Raw genomic sequence first — 20,651 nt, 5'->3', positions numbered from 1 at the left:
TGGAGTATTCCCCAAAGGTTAGCTGACAATTTAGATTCTAGACCCTTTGAGTCCACACTCTGAATACTATGGCTTTTGAGCCCCCAACTGTGTTTCCCCCTGCTAACAATCAACCATCAGATCCAATGGCACAAATAAAATGGTAAGAAAAGTGATTTCAAAACATCACCCTTCTGCCCCATAAACCTGTGGCACACTCTCTCACAAATAGACACAGTATTCATGGAAAAAGTAGGTTCATACCTAAAGTATAATGGTAGTATGTTACACATGTAAGATAGACATGTGGCAAAAGCAAGTCTAGATTTTCTTCTGGTACCATAGGGCAGAGAAGTCCTTTCTTTCTTCATAGCATCCTACTGCAATTCTCCTTAGGTTCATCATCTTTACTGGGCAGATTGTTCAGTTGTATTCTCAGGGGAGGATGCCCTTCTTGGTCCTATTTTCTTTTCTGCTGCCAGGAGTCACAGTCATTGAAAATATTCTCTCCTTGGGAAAATAACACCATATCCATATCTGTCTGGAATGTGTTTCTCTGCTCCTTGGTGGATTTAATATCTCCTAAAGGTTAAATAGTTCCCCCTCAAACTTATATGGCAAATGTGAATTTGAGGGTAAAGGGTGGAAAGTGAACAAAGTGAAATTCTTCCTTTTTCCTCTCCCTAATCCCCAATCTCCTTCAAAAGTATCTGTCCAGTTCAGTTTTCCAAGTCTGCAATTCAGAGCTTAGATATTCAAAGTACCCAGAGGTATAACTAATTTGTTTACTCATTCAGTTACTTTGCTCCTTTTTTTGACTCAATAAAAGAAGTATTCAAACTCGATAAAGGGATAGGAGGAAATAGACTCATCTCAATAACCAGATAACATATCCTTAGCACCTGATCACAATCTAGGCCTTCTGTTACTATATCAGCTGAGGCTGGAGGAGGGAGAGGAGGAAAAAAATTTCCTCCTTTACATCAACATTTTCCTATTTCTTTGGATTTCCCATATTCATTTCATAAGGCATTAACATATTCCATTACATTCATATGCCATAGTTGTTTAAGGATTCCTTCAATAAGTAGACACCCATTTTGGGGCTAGCTCTTTGCTACCACATAGTGGTATATTAGACATAGTATGTCTATGTCTGTCAGACATAGTATGGTGCCAGTTTCAGCAGCTGACCTATGTTCAAAATCTGCCTCTGCTGGGCAACCCTTGGCAAGTCATACTCTTAACAGTGAAAGTTGTATAAGCTCCCTATAATAGTGTACTGCCCCCTCAGGGCTAATATATAATCCCCCCCATTACATGTTAAAACAATTTTTAACACTAGATTTTTTTTTATAGTTTTGAGTTCCAAATACTATCCTCCCTTTCTTTCTCCCCTTTTCCCTCCCTGAGAATGCAAGCAATCAGATACAGTTTATACATATGCAGTCATATAAACATTTCCATATTAGTCATTTTGTACAAGAAGATTCTAATAAAAGAAAAAAGAATGAAAGAAAGAACATTGAAAAATACCATGCTTCAGTCTGTATTCAAACAATATCAGTTCTTTGGAGGTAGATAGTGTGCTTCATCGCGAGTCCTTTGGAATTGTCTTGGATCATTATATTGCTGAGAATACCTAGGTCATTCCCAGTTCTTCATCAAGCAATATTGCTGTTATGGTATACAGCATTTTCCAGGTTCTATTCACTTCACTTTGCATCCGTTCATGTTAGTCTTCCCAGGTTTTTCTGAAAGCATCCTGCTTGTCATTTCTTACAGCACAATAATATTCCATTATAATCATATAGTATAGCTTGCTTAACTATTTCTCAAATGACGGACATTGCTAGGGCTACCCTTACACTCACTGACAGTTTGGGGTCTCCCCAGGATGGTTCTTCACAGACTAAACTCAGATTTTGTACTGTTTTATATCAACACACACACACACACACACACACACACACACAATCCCCAAGCACCTAGGATGAATACATGGTAGGCGCTCAAAAACATTTATTAGTTTGGCTATTTTAAAAGGTTATTTCTAGGCGATGTCTTTCATCAGGATCTTTTCTCTTTTAGGAGACAAGGTCATCCCACTCTGCTTCCCACAGTGTGGGAAGTGTTCTACTTGTATACACCCTAATGGGAATTTCTGTATAAAGTTTTCGTATCTGTCATTCTTACTGAGACTTCCTTTTAATTATCCCTATACTAACATTAGAGCTGAACTCATTTATAACTGCCTTTGATGCATTGAATAGTCTTTTCAGAAAGGGAATATTGTCTGATGGCACCCCCAGATTTATCTGCAAAGGGAAACCAGTCTATCACTTCTTAAGCACCAGTACCTTCAGTGAGTACACAGTGGTGGAGGAAAACTCAGTGATAAAAATTGATGCAAATGTTCCTCCTGAGAAGATCTGTTTGATTGGCTGTGCATTCTCCACTGGCTATGGGGCTGCAGTGAAGACTGCCAAGGTGAGGAAAGATGCTTTTCTTGGCATACTAAAGACTGGTGCAAAGGTTAAAAAAACTTCTTCAAAGCACATCTTTACACTCAAGTGTAATACCAAATACTATCCCCTCCCAACCCTCCCTAAGAATGTTAGTAATCAGATACAGATTGCAATCATGCAAAACATTTCCATATTAGTCATTTTGTACAAGAAAATTCTAATAAAAGAAAAAGAATGGATGAAAAACAACCAACCAATTAATCACCCAGAATGCTTTGTCTCTACAAATATATAATAGCTGAAAACAAAAGCATTCAGATAATCTGAAATTCTTTTTTTTTTTATCCACATGATTTTGGCATCATGTAGACATATATATATATACATACATATAATTCTAATATGTTTCATTAGTGATTTCAGAGTCCTCATTTGTCACGAAAGAAATGCTCTCATTGAATGAATGAATTAAAAGATATTTGTCAAGCACTTAGAGAGTGCAAATCATAAAGGAAATAAATAGGAAAGCTAATCACTGTGTTCCAGGAGGTCACATTTGAATGGGGTAATATCTACAAGAGTTCTCTGCTGCAAGCTAGAAATATGGTATAGAAAATAAATTAAAAACAACAACACAATCTCATTTGCTTGGGTCCCAGTAGGTTGGATTGTGTCCTTTCTTAGAATACAACGCATATAGTTTTCATTAAGTAAAATGTATACTGATATTTTAAAGGCAAAACAAATTGCATTTTGTGTGTGTCTCAAGTTGTGTCATCTGACAGTTTTCAAATTAGCCCAGGACAATGGCAGCAGGAAATGATTCCTTAGATACGCTTTGGTTTCAAATCTCCTTACAGCGTATTCTATACAGTATAATGTAGTTCAAGCCTTTAAAAAATCCCATTATTGGGTCTTCCTGGAGCTATTCTAAAAACTTGTGATCTTATATGTGTACCAGTTATTTATTTCTGAACCATCTTTATAGCTGGTTCAGAATTAATGGCTGTTTACTGCTAATATCAGATTTAAAATCATCTTAGCATGGCTCAAAAAATAGCTTATTCATTACTCAAAATGATAAAAAAAAATTGTTCCCATTGTCCTAAAGCCAGGGATGGGGAACTTGAGGCCACATGTGGCCCTCCAGGTCCTCAAGTGTGGCCCTTTGACTGAATCCAAACTCCACAGAACAAAAGCTGCACTTGAGAATCTGGAGGGCCACATGTGACCTCAAGGTCACAGGTTCCCCATCCCTGTCCAAACTATCTTTCAGTGTCTTTCATATAGTAGCTGCTTAATCAAAATTTATTGCATTTAAAATTTCTTGAATTTATTGAAGGGCATTCATTAAGTGGTGTACAAAGATGTCACTCAAAAATTTATGACTGGCAAAGAAGGCGAGCAAGTTTTGATGTGAGAATGGGGGGGGTGGATAAAAGACAGGTGGAATGATGTGCCAGTCCCCAATGCATGCTAACAGATCTAGGAGAGTCCACCAGGACATTGCATAGATTTTTTTCTCTACAGACTCTATGAGAATGATATGGACAAGAATCTTACTGAATGACTAATTATGGATGGTTTCTGATTTGCACCATGACAGTCCCCACATTATTAAGCTCCTGGATCCATTGAAGTTTTGTGACAATTAAGAATCGATCAATTGATTAATCAATGAATATCTAGAGAAATGACTGAACCATAACTACAAAAGGCCTGTTCTGTGCCATGCACTGAACTAGACCTGGGCGTAGAATGACAAGAGAAGAAATGATCACCACCCTGAAGAAGCTCACCTTTTATTAGGGCCAATAAGATGCATGTTGAAGTAGAAACAAAGTGAATTCCAAACATATGCATTTTGATTCTGGGGAATCAGAGAAGACCTCATAAAAAATCCAAAGCGGTTACAAATTCTCTCTTGAAAAATACCTGTATGCATTTCTGTCCATGAAAATTTCTGAGGTAGCAGATACAACAGTGCTCTCTGTTCTCTGAACTGCTATTTTCTAATCATTTCAAAGTACTTATTACCCTCAGCTAGGTAGCAGAGTTGTTGAAATGCTGGGTTTGGAATCAGGAAGACCTGAGTTCAAATTCTGCCTCAGTTAGTTTGCTAGCCTTGTCACCCTGGAAAAGTCATCCAAGTTCTGTCTGCCTCAGTTTCCTCAGCTGAAAATGGGGATAATAATAATACCAACCTTCACGCCTTGTGGTGAAGATCAGATATGAAATGGTATTTGTAACATGATTTGCAAATCTTAAATTGTTGTTTAGATACTAATATCATTATGAATTACCATTATTTTGTCATAATTTTTATTTAGTATTTATTATAATTTGTATTTGTATTATTACTTATATTATAATTTATTTCTATTTATTATGTTTATATATAAATATATAATTACATATTTATATTATTATTTATGATGGCTATTTTTATTATTGGAAAATTTATGAACAAGTTATGCTCTCAATTTCAAGTTTCCCAAGATTCCAGACTTACTAGAATCTTAGCTTTATTGAATCAATCATTAATTACAAAGGTCCTGCATCTTTTCATCACCATAGGTCACCCCTGGATCTACTTGTGCTGTCTTTGGACTGGGAGGAGTTGGCCTTTCCATTATCATGGGCTGTAAAGCAGCTGGTGCTTCCCAGATCATTGGAATTGACATCAACCCACACAAATTTGAGAGGGCCAAGGCTGTAGGAGCCACTGAGTGCATCAACCCCAAGGATTACACAAAGCCCATCAGTGAAGTCCTGAAAGAAATGACTGGCGACTCTGTGGGGTCACTGGACACACTGAAACCATGGTGAGTAATCAGTAGGTAGAAAGGAGAATTTGAGAGCTAGGACTCTCAAATCCACCTCAGTTCAAATCTGAGCAATGGTTTAAGAGAGTCCTTAGGACCCAGATATGATTCAGACAAAAACTATGCTTGTATTTTTAATTAATTTCATTTAATCAGCAAGGACTTAATAAGCACCTACTATGTGTAGACACTGTGCCAGGATCTTGAAATCCAAATCTAAAAGTGAGAGAGTTCTTGCCCTCAAAGGTGTTGACAATTTTAAGTGTGCATCTTGATCCATTGAATTAAAGAGATAGTAAGTAGATTGTCACACTATTTCCAGTAGCAACGGTTGCTGCTCTGCTCATCCTTTGTTGCCCAAAAAGACCACGACATCAGATTAATGATAACATGACTTGATTATCATTCCCTGAGCATGAAGAAGTTAGCATAAAAATGGAGAAGGAGGGGTGATTCTTGGTGGCAAGGCAACTGACAAAATGTCTATATCAGATGAATCCTGGTTTCCTGGTGGAAGGCTAAATGTAATGTGAAGGATGGTCCAGGGCTGGCTGGATATAGTAGCTGGAAGTTTACAATCCTTCACTCACCCACTGACAAGAATTTTTAGATATTCACTAAAGCCTTAGATTAGGTTTACCTTATACTCAACAGTAGCCCCACAACATTATCCTGTGAGTTTGAGAAGGATCAATTACTTGTAACACAAACCATCAATACTTCAAGGAAAATACATGCTTTCTTATAATAATATTTATATACTGCTTTCTATAAAAGTGAAAGCATTTTTTACAAGGATTATCTCTTTCTCTCCTTACAACAACCCTGTAAGATATGTGTTATTATCACCCCCAGTTTAGGGATGAGGAAACAGAGGCAGGTAGAGGTTAAATGAGTTGTCCAGGGTCACACAGCTAGTAAGTTTTGTGGCTAGATTTGATCTCAGGTCTTCCAAATCCAGGTCCAGCACTCTATCCACTATGTTCCCTCCCAAACTAATGAGGAGAAAAGTGGTCCCATTTGTGTAATCTAAAAGAGATTGACTATGTGCTGAAGGACACAAAGAGGAAAAGGCGTTAGAGCCACCAAAGGCTCTTTTGCAAACCTTACAAGTTATTTCCAAGGAATCTACATCCTTTCCCTCTTCCCCACTTCTTTTTTAAAATTTATTTTATTTTCATTTTTAATTTATAGAATAAAAGAGCATTTTCATAACACAGTGCAGTAAAAAGATGATTGTCCATGTGCAACTCTGCTAGGCACAACTTGCTATTCTCTTCAAATATAAAACACAATTACTATATGGTTACATGATGCAATGTTACATCATCAAAATTTCAAGGCAGGAAAAAACCCTGCAAATTTATAATAAATTATTAAATTTAAGATGTGTCATTTAAAAGATAACTATTTTTGAAATGATCAAATTTTCTAAAAAAAAAAAATCAAAGAGTTAAACAAAGTAGATTTTCGGGTCAGGGGGCACTGACTAATTTTTTTTTTTGAAAAGGTGGCATTAGGCCAAATAAGTTTGGGAACCTCTGGTATCAACAGTCCTTACTTAACATGGTGCCTGGAAAATAGTAAACACTGAATAGATTGTTGATCCATTGATGTGGGGGAGCCGTGTTAAATGTTGGAAATAGAATAAGGAGCAGATCTCTTCTGATTCTGAAAAATACAGTAAGAAGCACATTTTCTCTTTCATTTATGCCTCAGATTGATGCCCTGGCTTCCTGTCATATGAGCTATGGGACCAGTGTGATTGTAGGAGCTCCTCCACCATCTAAAATGCTTACTCACGATCCCATGCTGCTGTTCACTGGACGTACCTGGAAAGGATGTGTTTTTGGAGGTATGTGGCTGAGAAATGGAAGGGAGGGTCTAGCTATTTCAAATAGAGAGATAAAATATTTATTAAGTGCTTCTTATGTCCAGGCAATGTGCTAAGAATACAAATGCAGTAAGCAAACAAACAAATAGACAGATGAATGAATTAATGAATTAATGAATGAAGAAACAAACGAATGAATGAATGAATGAATGAATGAATGAATGAATGAATGAATAAGTAGATAGCCACTACCCTCAAAGACATGGAGGATGACTACACATGGTTTCTTGTTGTCCTTCATTCTAAAAGAAGACCAAAATGACATTATTCTGTTAGTGTGTCTGACTGTGACTGATCAGACTAACATGAGCTTGGAATGCTCTGCCACAGGTTGGGCACAAATAGTCCATATGAACATTTGGGCTGGATTCTCTAATTTGTGCATCGTATGTTTCTTTTGAGCTACTTCAATTCTGCTTTGCTCATAGAACACCTCCCCTTCTCTGATGTGGGCATGCTATGCTGTGGGAACGTGTCCCATGTCACACAATCAGTTCTGAAGTTCTTAAGAGAGACCTTGAGAGTGGTCCTTGTATCACTTTTTCTGACCGCCATGTGAATGCTTGCCCTGTGTGAGTTCTCCATAAAATAGTCTTTTAGGCATATGTGTATTTGGCATTCAAACAATGTGACCAGCCCATCAGAGTAGCTGTCTCTGCAGTAAAGTTTGAGTGCTTGGCAGTTTAGTTCAAGAGAGGACCTCATGTCTGGTATCTTATCCTGCCAAGAGATCTTCAGAATCTTTAAAAGGGAGCTGAAGGAGAAAGCGAATATGTGAAGGCAAGGAGGTAAAGTCCAGAGAGTAAAGAGTGGAAGGAGAGAAGTGCCCGTGTATACTCTGAACTCTTCATGATGTTATAGTCCTTGACAGAAATGCACCAATTAGGGGAGGGGCCCCAGTGGTGGGCACGTCTGAAGATAGGTGAGAAAGGTATTGGCATGTAGGTAGAAGAAGCTGGACATTCTGACATGTCCTTTGCCAAGTGAAAGCCTATGATCTTCCACTATTGTAAGAAGCATGCCACTGAAAAAAAGGGGAATTCTTTGAGTGAAGTACAGAGAACCAGCTAAAGGAGGAATATGAAGATATCAAAGAGGAAAAAGAATAATTACTCAGGTCTTACACTGACTACTCCCTCAATATTGGTACCTCTAATGCAAGTTTTCAAAAAGCTTAGTTCATTCTGAGTTAGAAACCATGGAAATATTTCCCCTGGAAGGCATTTTTGTAGATATAAGTTCTTTTTTATTTTAATTTTTATTGATATCTTTTCCTATCAATTTTATTCCCAAATATCTATGTCCATCCTCCCCTACCCAGAGAGCTATCTCCAGTAACAAAGAATAACGAAGGGTAGGATTGGGAAGGGAGGGAATTCAACAAAACCAAATTATCAACCAAGGTGAACGAAATGGGCAATGTTCCATTCACACCCATAGCCTCTACTTCTGCAAAGAAGGGAAGGAGGGTATGCTTTCTTACCTCTCCTTTGGGATCAGTCTTAGGCTCTGAAATTAGACATCGTTCACTTTTGGGAGGGAGGGGAGGTTCTTTTCCATTTGCATAGGCATCATAGGGAATTGTTTTCTTGATTTTTTCTACTTCATTTTGCATTAGTTCATATAAGTCTTAATATAATCTACAGACATTATAGTAATGATTTCTCATAGTGCAATTATTGTAAATTACAAAAATTAAAAAAAAAAAACAGTTACATTCATGTGTGGCCAGAGGTTCTGGTTTGTTCTATTATTTTGTGTAACATCTATGCAGCCATGAAGATAAATTTCCTGAACTGCTAAATAGTACCTTCAGTTCCAAAGTTTGAGTAAATAACTCAATATAGAAGTCTGTAGATTCACACTGTGACAGAAGTTGAATCTCATAATGGTAACTCCTATTTATTTATAGTACTTAGGAGTGTTTAACCTCACAAAATGCTTTCCTTGCAAAAATCCTTTGTGATAGGTATTGTCCCCATTTTACAGATGAGGAATTAAAGCTGAGAGAGGTCATTTACCCAGAGTCATATAGCTTGTAAATAACAGTTCTCATGTTCAAAACCAGGTGTCCTGTCTCTGAGGTTAGCATTATCTATTCTGTATGCTCTTGGTCTTGACAGATAATTACAAGCTGAGTTTTATTCTGCAGCTGGTGGTGGAGTCTGGGGGAGGCATGAGGGGTGTCATTTTATGTGGATCAGGTAATAGAACAAAGCCTTTAAATTCAAGATTTCCATTAAATACCATTTTAAAAACACCTACTATATTATCTTCCCCATCAAATCTACCATCCTTCCTGTGTTCTCTTTTTCTATCAATGCTCTTATTCAACTTGAAACCTCAGTGAGTTAGCATGAAGCACCAGAAAAGTATTGAGAAAATTTCGTTCCCAGTTCTTACTCTTCTAGTAATTAGCAATGCAGACAAAGTCAAGGTACTTCAGACCCTCTGATCCTGTCTCCTTCTCTGTGAAATGAGTTGTAAAATGACTAGATGAAGTCTTTATTCTGTTTCAGCATTAAAATGTTCCATGATTTTAGTCTATTTTCATTTAGTTATGACACTTCATGACCCCATTTAAGGTTTTCTTGGCAAAGATACTGGAATGCTTTGTCATTTCCTTGTCCAGTTAATTTTACAGATGAGGAAACTGAGGCAGAGTTTAGTGACTTGTCTAGGATCACACAGCTAGTGTCTGAGACCAGATCTGATCTCAGGAAGATGAGTTCCTGACTTTAGACCCTGCACTTTTTCACTGTGCCTCCTTGCTGTCCCATATTTTAGTCTATGCCTTATAACACATGTAAAAATAGTTTCCAGATGAATGTTTTTAAAATGTATTTGAAATAAATAAGAGAAAAATGAAAATGGGAAACCAAGAGAGAATAAATGGTATTAAAATTTAGCTAATTCTTCTCCCTATTTGTTCTCATTATTGAAAGTTGAACATATCTTAATTCATTAGTTCAGTATACAGTTAGGTAATTAGTCCCAGTCAGACACACTATAACCTGACTCTAACATAGTGATGTCATTTTGGTCCTCTTTGAGAACAAAGGACAGCAATCAATCGGGTGAAACATTAATTATGAACAATATTCAAAGTGCTATACCATATATCTTGGAAATGTAAAGAATGTAGAAGACAGCATCTCTGCCTTTGAGAAACTTACAAATTCAACCTATTTCATGGGTTCCCACTAGGCAAAAGGGTTGCCCTTTGGGGACCTCTGGGACTCACAGTCCCACCCAGATGACTTGGGAAATTTAGCATCTGATACTCCCAAAGGGTTATTGCCAGCTGCCTTTTGACTGGATTACACGTTTCAAAATATTAACTTTTTTGTTTAACTATTAATGGAAACTGACAAGACTTGTACCTGAGTCCAAAGAATGCAGCAATAAACACATGAACCACTTTTTGTATGCTCAGCCAGTGTTACTACTGAGTTACTTATTACTGTTACTTACCAGTTGGTGCTTCCCATTAATGCTTCCAGTTGCAGTTTTTTCTCTTAGCTCTGCTATCTGTAATCCTAAACTCCCAGAAGATCATGGCCATGTCATTGAGGATGCTGCCTTCCACTGCCCCTGCTTCCTAGAACTCACTTCTCAATTTATTTACTAGTCTCTGCAGTTTGTCTTGTCTGCTGTTGTCCAGCAGATGGTGCTAGTCTCCTTTCCTAGGGGACCAGCTCTCTGACATTGGTGTGCATAAGAGTAAGTCTTGGAATTTGATTTAATAGCTCCAAAAACTTCACTCTTCCAATCTTCTTAAGCTTTCCTTTATTCATACTTTCCATAATGCCTAGCCTTACATCAGAAGACTCTGATGATGCTAGGAGATACAGGAATTCTTTATTGTTTCCTAGATGATTCTCTGCCTTTCAACTGATGTAGACCTACCGTGAGTTACTTCTGTTTTCACTTCTTTCTGCACACATCCAGGCTCTCCCAATCATGTCAGTACTTTATGCTAGACTTCATAGTTTCCCATTTTCTCCATAATTCTCCCTACAGTTCCCTATCCCTTAGCATAGATGGGAATTATCGAAGTTATGCAGGGCTGCTTTCCAAAATACCTAAAAACAGGAAGGGAAGAAAGTCACAACTGTTCTTGGTGTGATCATGTCAGGTAAAGAGAGTGATTTATAGTCTCTGTGGTCTGATGTGATCAGGGAGGAAAGACAAAAAAAATTTCTATCTCTGGTAAATGATGATGTTGTATTACTAAATTTATAAGGATTATGTAAGGATTACACAAGACAGGTTGTGGAGAACACTATGTAAGCAATCATTATAATACACTCTAAAAATCACTACCTAGAAAAGTGTCATGAGTGAAATTCAACAAAGCTGGCATAAGGTATGTTTTCTCCAAGCACTGTAATGGTTTATTGGCAGAGCACAAACCTGTCAGTAGAGTGGGTCAATGGATGCCTCAGTTAAGCCAACAGCTCCAAGATGGACATACGACTCCTTTTTATAAGCATAGAACAAAAGACAGGAAATAGGTGAGAAAATAATACAATTGATTATAGGGTTGGCAGCATTGTGGGGATGAGGTCAATGTTAAGGAAGACAGTCTTGTGCATACATGGGACCAAAACCACTTTTCTCTGTCATAGAGGAATGCTTTTTTGGTTTATGGGACCCATCTATGTTCTGAGTCTACTGATAGCAGACTGTGTGTAGTAGACTCACTGGGAATAAGATAAGAACACCTTTAATTGGCAAAGAGGAATAAAGATAGCCAGTATATCTTGTGGGAATGTGCCAGGTCAGTTTGCCAACCCCCAAAAATAACACCCAGATGTCATGAAGTTTCTCAGGAGATGAAATAATGAGGGCTAACAAGTTTCCTCGGCATAAGTGGTGCTGAAATAACAATTTCTTTAGAGTCCAACTGTTTTATGAGAGTACTGAATCTTTTACACTTAGCTCAGAGTTTTTCTTTAATTAAAAGTAATTGATAGGAAGAATAAACTTTGGCATCTATGAAGACTGAACTTTTGAAATCTTGAGTTTCTTTGCTCAGAGACAAAAGAAAAGGCTGAAGTTGTTAAATATATAATAAGGTTACAGATTTTCACCCTAGAAGCAAACACCCAACAAAATAATATTATGTTGTAATATTGTATAAATAAATTATTAATATAACATAATATGACAAAATATGATATTAATAAATAATAATAAAATAATAGCATAAAAGATTCTGGTGCAATGCAAAGGACACTGCATGGGGTCCCGAACAAGTGATTGAACTAGGCACCACTTTCTTGGAGTCTTAGTTCTCTTAACTTTTAAAATATTTTCATTATCTCTGTTATAAGGTTGTTTAAATATGACTATTTTGTCGATTATGAAGTGAGGTATACATATAAGCTATATGGCTGTTACAAGTTCACAGAGGGCATGATCAGTGCAGAGAGAGGTTAGTTGAAAAGGTCTCCTGAATAAAGTATGACTTTAATTAGTCTGATAAAGGACATGGTAGCCACAAAGGGATTTGAGCCAACCTCCCTCCACCCGATTCTTGTCAAAAAGATGAGTTATATGCTACAAGTACGTCATTAGACTTTTTTTGATACAAGAAGATAAGATCATACAAAATAAAGGCTGTCATATTTAAGTCTAAAATAAAATATACTTTAATGTTCAATGGATTCATGATTTCATTCATTTGGGTGCATAAGTAGTGCAGGTTACAACCGGTCTACACACACACACACACACACACACACACACACACACACACATACCCCTCCCTTCTCAAACCTCTTCTCTTCCTGTCCATTTATTTCTCTAAGTCCCCCTCAGAAAATCCAAATATTTGTTATATGTACTTTCTGTGCAGAAATTTTTGTTGCCTTGTTTTATACTCCCATGTCTGGCCTATCGTAACCATTTAACAAGTATTGTTAACTGATTTTTTTATATTTTACAAAGGGAGAAATATTGGTGCTTATTTTTTTTAAGGTTGGAAAAGCAAAGATGACCCCCCAAAACTAGTGTCTGATTTCATGGCAAAAAAATTTGACTTGGACCAATTAGTAACCCATGTTTTGCCTTTCAATAAAATTAAAGAAGGATTTGATCTGCTCCACAAAGGAGAAAGGTATGTATTTTGTATATTTATCATAACCAAAAATACAATTTCTGTAATTTAATATTTGGACATTAGTTATCTTGTATATGTATTTTTCCTATTCTGGCTTCCAAAAGATAAAAATCCTAGTGGAAATAATATGTCACTGTCCTATACGAAATAATAGTTTTCTTGGTATTTTTTTTTCATTGATTGAATCTATTAGGTACTATTTCTCTCACAAAATTGAAGTCCACTTTGGTGATGTCACCTGGACTCAATATAGCACAAAAGAAGCTAGATATGGAGTCAAATTATATGAGTTTAAATCCCAGTCCTGCCCATTAATAATTATGCGACCTTGGGTGAACCCTTCTTCTTTGGGCCTGTTTCTTCCTCTGGAAAGTGAGGGAGTTGGATTTGACGTTTAGATTTTCTAAGTCATGATCACATAAGATAACTTCCTGTTTGTGTACTATCCGTAAGAGTTCTTCACATGGTATTTTGGTGCTGGGGAGATGAAGGCAGATCATGGTTGCAAATGGTGAATGACTGACTGGCCCCCAGGAACATAACAGGAAAAACTTTTGATATTCCTCGCCCCAAAATAAATATATGAGGGGAAATAGGAGTGCGATGCAGGACAGAATCCCTTCAGCTGCTATCCCAAGAATGGGCACTGGGATGTTGAAGTGGAAAAAATAGGCTCGGAACACAACTATGTTTTCTCCACCCCTGTCCTGGTGCCAATTCTTACCTATAGTAGTCTAAAAGAGTACATTCTGTCGTAATGTTCCATCTCCCATCATACATTACCATTTTCTAGTGGTTTCTCTAATTATAAAGACGAGAGATTTCTGTTTCATTGGCCAAAAAAAAGTCAATGTACATCGATGTGTGACAAACTTTTTCTCCCATTTTCCCACAAGGATTTTCTTATCCTTCTCTCACCTTTGTGGCTCCTTTATCTGTAGAATTTAGGCAGTGCAGGAAATAAATATCTTCTTGTGAGAACTGGTCTAAATATGTACCTTAAATGGTTAGAATTATTTTAAATAGTCAATTACTATTTGGAATTTGGAAACATTTTGGAAAGCAGATGAATTCATACAAACTAATTGTTTCCCAAATGATCAGTTGTTTAGCTAAGTCATGGGATTATAGTAACATAGAGCTGGGAGAGAACTCAGATGAAACTAAAACCCGGGGAAATTAAATCACTTTCCTAGAATCTCAGTGCTGCTGTTTGGCCAGGACTGTGTTTGAATACAAATGCCATTACATGTACTAGACAGTACAGTAAATCGGCAGTTTGACGTAAGATAAGGCAATGACAATACAGTATGACAAGAAGGCTGGCAGTAAGTAGAGGGAGGAGCTAATGAAATCCAATAGGTTAACTTTTGTGAATCTGAAGAGATCCCACCTAATAAGTGCCACTGTTACAATCTAAATTTTAAAATAGCCACTGTTTTACCAACTTAATTCCTGACTGTAGATTACCTTTTGTTGTATATAGTAAGCCCCAGGAATTAGGAAACCAGTGAAGTATCTGGGATTTGAAAAGAATTTTAGAAATCATTTAACCCAAGCCTTTAATATTTTTTTAATTTTTAAAATGATTTAAAAAATTAATGCAAATCTTCCTTCTTTTTCTTCTATCTTTCTACCTTCAACTGAAAAAGAAAAAAATAGTCTTTGTTACAAATATATGTAGCAAAGCAAAACAAATTTCTCCATTGGCCATCTCCCCCATATGTATGTGTGTATATGTATGTATATGTATATATTATGTATGTATATACATATACACACATGTCTCAATCTGTATTCTTGGTCCTTCATCTCTCTGGTGTTTAACATAGTTCAACATGAGTGCTTAGGAATTGCGCAGCTCCTAGTTTTTAAGTCTTTTAAAGTTTTTTTATCATTATATAAATTGTACATTTTTATATTGTATATTTGTCATATTTTATTATCATATAAATTGTTCACTTCACTCTGCAGCAGTTCTTACAAATCTTCACAGATTTCTCTGAAACTATCACCTTCATAATTTCTTATAGCATAACATTCTATCACATCTATACACTATAGCTTATTGGCCATTTTCCTAACTGATGGGTAGTCCTGTAGCTTTCAGGGTTTTTTGCTATCACTGCTTTAAGTATAAAAGTACTTAAGGGTTCTTTTCTTTTCCTCATTCTTTAATATCACAGGGATATAGTCTTAATGTAACTGGCCTAGGAGTATGCATAGTTTAATAACTTTTTCCAGTCCCTCCACTGTATGGAGGAGAAAACTGAGGTTCTGCAGGACCAAGGTGGTAGTGGAACCTCATCTTTCTACTCTAGCCAGAGACCAGCAATTCTGGTGACAGATGTTGCCATTTTGAAGGTCAACCTCCCCCCTGCATTTAATGGCTTCATAAAAGAGACTGCTATCTCTCTTTTGAATGAGAGAAGAGGAAATGCATTTTCATTACAAAAACTGCTTACCTTTCCCATCTTCTTGTTTAGAGCTTCAGCAGCTGTGCTGTATTTTACTGTATTTCCTTGAAGAGCAAAGAATCATGGGATCGTTAGCTGTAGATGTAGAGAGGTCCTAAGGGCTCATCTATTCCTATTCCCTCACTTCTCTACAGGTGTGAAAATTGAGACACAGTATCAGATATAAAGCAATCCACTCCTTACTGATTAGTGGAAGATACGCTCAGGTTTCATGGACTCCCAAATTTCCTCTCAGACTCCAGAAGCCTCTTCCGACTGGGTTTGGGATTTAAAGGTTCAGATTTGTCATTCACTTAACGAGCTACTTCATTTACTGTTCCTGTGCATACAAGATAGAAAGACAATTGCTTTTTTTTCTTTTTAATAGTATTTTATTTTTTCCCCAATTACATATCAAGAAAATTTTTAGCTTTCATTTTTACACAATTTTGAGTTCCAAATTTTTCTCCCCCCTTTCCTTCCCTCCCATCTTCTGAAAATGGTAGACAGTTTGATATAGTTTATACATGTGTTATCATGCAAAACATATTTCTATATTCATCATAGTTGTAGAAGAAGAAATAGAACACAAGAAAAAAAACACAAAAAGAATAAAGTAAGAGAAAAATATGCTTTGATCTGCATTTTGAGTGGTCTTTATCTGGATGGGGATAGCATTTTCCTTCATGAGTCCTTTATACTTGTCTAGGATTTTTGTGTTGCTAAGGAGAGCTGAGTCATTCATAGCTGACCATCATGCAGTGTTGCTGATACTGTGTACAATGTTTTCCTGGATCTGCTTATTTCATTTTGCATCAGTTTGCATCAGAGGAAAACACATGATATAATAATTTGAACAAGATCTGATTACTCTTATTTGGAAGATATGAAAACCAACTATCAAGAGGAATTTTTATTTTCTATTTCAGCATTCGAACAATCCTGACATTTTGAAGTCCTGAAAGAAAAGAGGTAGCCATGGATCCCTGCCAGGCTCTTTCCTGAGATTTTGCTTTCATATAATAATGGCAAATCACATATGACTCTCTCCTGTGAGTTGTGCAGAAAACAGAAATAAAGTACTTTGGAACAAATAAACGCATTTTCCAAGATAAAGGATTAAAATTGTCAATAACTAAGTCAATTTACCTGGGGTAGTATTAGGTACTAATGTTTTGGGTTTTTTTTAATTTGAAGAAAGGGGGTTATACTGGACTAGAACATTGGATCAAGTTGTAAATTCTTCTTATTGTTGCTGGAAGTGGACACTTTAAGTGGAATTCCAATATCCTTTGGACAAAAGTAGTAAATGCCTTAAAAGACTACTCCTTCTAGGTATCTTATCTTCTGCTTCAAATGAAATAATATTTGTAAAGTGTTTAGCTCAGTACTTGGCACATAGTAGGTGCTTAATAAATGCCTATTCCTTTCCCCTTTTCTTTCTTCCAGGAAAGTGGGCTAAGCATTTCATGGTATGGGATAATATTACTATAAATCTTTAAAAATATTTAATCTTTTATAGAAATTACTGAGATTCACTATTCTTGTAAAGACTTTTAAAATTATATTTACTCCACAGAAAGCCTATATTCACCTTCTTCTTTCCTCTTTTATATTACAAAGGAAATAGGTACTTTTAAATTCCGCTTTAAAAATAAATTGAATCTTTTAAATAAAATAGTCTGTCTCATCACATGGTATGACTTACTTGCTTCCACTCTGAAATACATGCCCATATTTTAATTTAAGGAAAGCACATCATACTTTTCAATTCAATTCAATAAGTATTTATCTACCACCTTGAATACAAAGGCAAAAATGAAAAAAATTCTGCCTTCACAGAGGTGAGATTCACGTAAATTGTACATTTCTATAATACAATCCAAGAAGCAGTGTCAAATAACTTGATAGAAGTGAAAAAGGAGAGTGTGGAAGAAGAGAAAATATTTACACAAGGATTGACTGCAAAATTCAGAAAAAATATTTGGCCGACCCCAAAACAATAGAAGAAACTTTCCCTAAGAGGGCTCCTGTGCACTAATAGTAGAGAACTAACCTAGAGTAAACTTGTGTTATAGTGAGGCTTATTATAATGTTATTATCATATATTAATGCCCCTCCCCAAATGGGTTTTTCTGTATTCATTGTGGGAAATTGTATGTGCAATTTCACCAAGGCTGGAACTCCTCCCCATTACCTAATCTCTTAAATCCCTCCTGCCTTTTGAATATTCATAATTTCTGTTGTGTAATCAGCACTATTACACTATAAAATAGTCTGTCTTGTTGTACTAAGTCTCTGTGGGAGACTGTTGGAGGTTTCATTCCCAACAAATACCTATATTTGCATTAGAGGTGGTCTGATTCTGAATTCTTTGAGACAACCATCCCCGTAATATACCATGAAAAAACAACATTATGATTTCTAATCCCTCAAATCCTTAGTCTTCTTTCAGGCCATCATCTTTGTGTTAGCTACGATTTCCTCTTTTCTCCATCTTGGCATGTTGGTGAATCCATTCAACTATGTATGATCCTTTCGTCTTGAGCTCCTTGTGCCTGTCTTATAGCACAGATCTTGTCCTGTCCAGCCTTAGCCTTTCATCACTCCTACCATCTTCTGCCTTTGCTCCTTTGAATGAGCTGATAAATTAAGCTGGAGAGAATCATGAAAATGTGCTGACTGACTGGGTCCACTACAAAATTATTTTATATAACCTCACCTGGGCCTTTACTGCTGCAAAGCAATCTTCTTACACATCCCTAATTAACTCACTATCCTGCTCATCCTAATGGCTCCCTTCATCCTTTTCATCCTTTTTAAGACTCCTTTTCTCATGTGAATCCCTCCTTCCACCTTCTCACTTGAAAACTTTGCCTCACAGGTGTTCAACATTCTTAATAAAAAAGACTGACTTTCCAAAATGTATTAGTGATAATTAAGGGATGGGGTGGTATTTGGGGGTTTTGTACTGTGCCCAAGATTTCATCAGTGAAGGGAATTCTGTGGTGTGGAAATTCCCTCCTTTGAAGCAGATAACAATTAATCTGTAAATTATACTGTATTCTCTATAAGTTTTGGTGACATTATTCTCTTATGTGCCCAACTGCTCCTTCTCAGGCTCCCATGAACCATCATCCACCTCAAAGTCTGTAACTGTGGGTACCCCTTAGGTCCTGTCCCAGAACCTCTTCCCTTCCTATATTTTTATTGTTGACCTCTCATTGATCTCATGTTCCTGCGGGTTTAATTATCATCTCTATGCAAATGACTTCTTGATTTTCATATACAGCCCTTGAATTCTAGTCTCTCATGTTCAAGAAGATCTAGCACCACTGGAGTGAGGGCTACCATGCCATTTCCAGGGTTGCTTATCCACCTTTGGTGTCCAACTTTATCCAGCTCTCACCTGTAACTCCAGAGAGATGTAGCACACAAAGTGGCCACACCCCAGTAAAACTGTCTATGCAGATGGGCTAAACCAGGTTGAGGATAACTGACAGGCCTCTAACCTGTTGGTAAAATAGGGGGATGCCTCCTCCAAGCGTGTGAAGACTTCTCCCGGTAGAATGGGTGGATGAGAACAACTTGTTCTAGTGGCTCTGAAAGTGACTAAAGCAGGAGCTATGGAGCATTTAGAACTTGGTCAGACATCAAAAATGCCAAGGTCATCCACCATATCCCAGGCCATCACCTTTTGTCTTGTCACTGGACTTAGATAACTCTGGAAGAAGAGTAAGGCTGACAGCTGAGGCTGGACAACTCTACCTTAAATCCAATGCATGCAAAAACCAAGACATCACCTCATGATGTCATTGGTCCTCTTTGAAAACAAAGGACAAACCATAACAACAACAAGGTTATAATTCATAAACAGCACACATATAGGCACATAGACAGGAAAGTAGAAATTGATATTAACTTTGGAGGTAACTCTCAATCTCAATGAAGAAACCCTTTATAATTATTATTATTATTTTCTATAGAATGGACATGATTGTACTTTCTGGCACCTGTTGTTTCATTGTGAATAGGCTTAGTTCCATTTCTAATGCGTCCTTTGGACAAATCACAACCTTTCAGAGCTCTAGGCAATGCCCTAAGACTGCAGAAGAAATGTTGATTTGCACTGGTAGAAGTTTCCTATGTCAATAAAAACACTGATATAGTCTTTACCCTTGTTTCTAATTCATTTTTTCTCCCCAAACCTGTGCTGTGAGTGAGCATTAAGACAAAGGGTGGAACATCTTAAAAATATCTCCTTAGGGACCACAAAATAATGACTCTCTTTGACCAGCTTTCAAGTCACCTCTCAATTTCCTAATTGATTCATCAGTGATCCTGGAGGACAATTTATTACTATGTATGAGAGAGATCAAACCCACTAATGGACCCCATGGATTTATTGCAAGTTCTACCGAATTTTAGCCTGATATTTGGTATGGCCCTGGGAACTACTGGGTCTTTTGGCTTTTACAACTTCTGTAGCTACAGTGAGTGGAAATCCTAAAGTATGGGTTAGATAGCCTCATTTAGAGATAAAGATTTATTGGGTTGGATATGAGTTTCAAGAACCCAGAGTAATGCATTAATCATTTTGTGCAGTACATAATAGTGTAGAATCCCAACCCTCTCCAGAATTCAGGACATTGTTTTTTAGTTTTGTTTTGGTTTTTTTTACTTTTAACAATTATAAAAAAAAACAAAAAACAAAAAACTGCGGTGCAGAAAGAACAACAGAACTTATCCTAATTCATCAGGTGCCCTTCAGTTGGAGAACTTTGGTTCCAAATTGTTTTATAAACTGCTTCACCTCTTACCCTCTTTCTAGGAGTTTCAAAATCTTGGTTATTTAATTCCAAGGCTAATGGACTGGGAACAGTTAGGAGCTCCATGACTTTT

General features: G+C 36.8%; 1 pseudogene; it reads left to right on the top strand.

Moving 5' to 3' along the window:
• The first annotated feature begins 68 nt into the window (after window positions 1-68).
• On the top strand, window positions 69-19,916 carry LOC140514767 (all-trans-retinol dehydrogenase [NAD(+)] ADH7-like; annotated as a pseudogene).
• Window positions 19,917-20,651: the final 735 nt, after the last annotated feature.

Source organism: Notamacropus eugenii, chromosome 7 (genome assembly GCF_028372415.1).
Source record: "Notamacropus eugenii isolate mMacEug1 chromosome 7, mMacEug1.pri_v2, whole genome shotgun sequence".
In the NCBI taxonomy this organism is placed as follows: Eukaryota; Metazoa; Chordata; class Mammalia; order Diprotodontia; family Macropodidae; genus Notamacropus; species Notamacropus eugenii.
The sequence above is the reverse complement of the archived record's forward strand: the minus strand, read 5'-3'. Positions and strand labels throughout refer to the sequence as shown.